At 43.7% G+C, this 2,256-nt stretch overlaps 1 non-coding gene across 1 annotated transcript; it reads left to right on the top strand.

The window, feature by feature from the left end:
• The first annotated feature begins 292 nt into the window (after positions 1–292).
• On the top strand, positions 293–399 carry LOC136131691 (U6 spliceosomal RNA). The gene has a single exon (XR_010656420.1). It is a non-coding gene; the product is annotated as a U6 spliceosomal RNA (small nuclear RNA).
• Positions 400–2,256: the final 1,857 nt, after the last annotated feature.

Below are 2,256 nucleotides of genomic sequence, written 5' to 3'. Positions count from 1 at the left end.
TACGTTCTGCAGTGAGCTTTTTTATATTTTATATCATTCATTTAATGACATTATTATGGGCTGAACTGTGCCTCCTCTAAATTCATATATTGAAACCCTAACCCCCAGTGTGACTGTAATTGGAGATAGGGCCTATAAAGAGTTGATTAAAGTTAAATGGTCATACTTGTGGGGCCCTTATCCGATAGGACCGGTATCCTTATAAGAAGAGGAAGGGACACCAGAGAGCTCTCTCTTTCCACATGTGTACAGAGGAAAGGCTACGTGAGAACACACTGAGAAAACAGCTATTGTGCTCACTTTGGCAGTACATATACTAAAATTGGAATGATACAGAGAAGATTAGCCTGGCCCCTGCACAAGGATAACACACAAATATGTGAAACGTTGCATGTTTTTTAAAACAAGATCAACACTTAAACACACACACAAAAAGACGACGAAGAAGACAGCTATCGGGCTTCCCTGGTGGCGCAGTGGTTGAGAGTCCGCCTGCAGATGCAGGGGACACAGGTTCGTGCCCCGGTCCGGGAAGATCCCACATGCCGCAGAGCGGCTGGGCCTGTGAGCCATGGCCGCTGAGCCTGCGCGTCCGGAGCCTGTGCTCCGCAACGGGAGAGGCCACAACAGTGAGAGGCCCGCGTACTGCAAAAAAAAAAAAAAAAAAAAAAAAAAAAAGAAGACAGCTATCTGCAAGGTAGAAAGAGGGGTCTTACCAGAAACCAGCTCAAGCTGCTATAACAAGATACCACAGACTGGTTGGGTTGAGCAACAGACATTTATTTTCTCACAGTTCTGGAGGCAAGAATTCCATGTTCAGGGTACCAGCTCAGAAGAAATACACAACACCTCTGCTCATAGTTATTGCAGAACTAGTCACGTGACCCCAACCAAGTTGCAAAGGAAGCTGGGAACTATGAGAACTACATGAACATTTAAAGAATACCAAATATTTCTGTCATACTCCTTGTTATGGATTGAACGATATTCCACCAGTACCTCAGAAAATAATTTTATTTGGAAATTGAATGTTTACAGAGGTAGTCAAGTTAAAAATGCCTTCAAGTTAAAATCCTTCTTCTCTCTCCTCTTAAAATGAGGGCATTAGAGCGCGCCCTAATTCAATAAGACTGGTACTTTTTCTTTTTTAAAAATAAGTTTATTTATTTATTTATTTTTGGCTGCGTTGGGTCTTTGTTGCTGCGCGTGGGCTTTCTCTAGTTGCAGTGAGTGGGGGCTACTCTTCGTTGTGGTGCACGGGCTTTTCATTGCAGTGGCTTCTCTTGTTGCGGAGCATGGGCTCTAGGTGTGCGGGATTCAGTAGTTGTGGCATGTGGGCTCAGTAGTTGTGGCGCACAGGCTTAGTTGCTCCACGGCATGTGGGATCTTCCTGGACTAGGGCTTGAACCCGTGTCCCCTGCATTGGCAGGCGGATTCTTAACCACTGTGCCACCAGAGAAACCCAAGGCTGGTGCTTTTATAAAAGGAGGACATTTGGACACAGACAGACATGCACAGAAGGGAGATGATGTGAACACATGCAGGGAGCAGATTACCATGTGAAGATGGAGGCAGAGATTGGAGTTATGCTGCCACAAAACAAGAAATGCTTCAGGTCGCTAAAAGCTAGTGGAGAGGCATGGAACAGATTCTCCCTCACAACCCTTACAAGAGACCAATCCTGCTATCTTGATTTTGGACTCTCGCTTCCAGAACTGTGAGACAATAAATTTCTGTTGTCATAAAGCAACCAGTTTGTGGTACTTTGCCACAACAGCCCTAGGGAATGAATACACTTATCTATCAAATTGATACAGAAAGAGACTTAATACATGGAATTAGACGCTTAAGAATCTGTTAGAATGACTGGAAAAACAGGCTCTAGTCTAGACATCCAGGAATTACTCCCAGAACAATTGGGACACCTAGGGTTACTGATATATGTACCACAATCAGGAGCTGGCTCTCAGGATCTCTTCACTTCAGCCAGTATCTGAGAATCAGGAAAGCATTATCAGAACCATCAGCTCCGGAGCCATGTCATGCTTCCCAGGATCTGCACAAGCAAAATGGATGCCGTATGTAACTCCATCCTCTCACAATTTAGTTCAGAATTTAAGCCGTGAGTGAATACATCTGTTTTATGGGACTAAAATTAATCTGGAGCACTTTGTTGCAAATATATTGGGAAATGTAGCCTTTAGTTTTTAGCTTCTGAAGCAAAAGAAAAAAATTAAAGAAAAAGCCCATGAGAAA

This window comes from Phocoena phocoena, chromosome 11 (genome assembly GCF_963924675.1).
Source record: "Phocoena phocoena chromosome 11, mPhoPho1.1, whole genome shotgun sequence".
NCBI lineage: Eukaryota > Metazoa > Chordata > Mammalia > Artiodactyla > Phocoenidae > Phocoena > Phocoena phocoena.
This window is presented reverse-complemented; position numbering and strand designations above follow the sequence as displayed.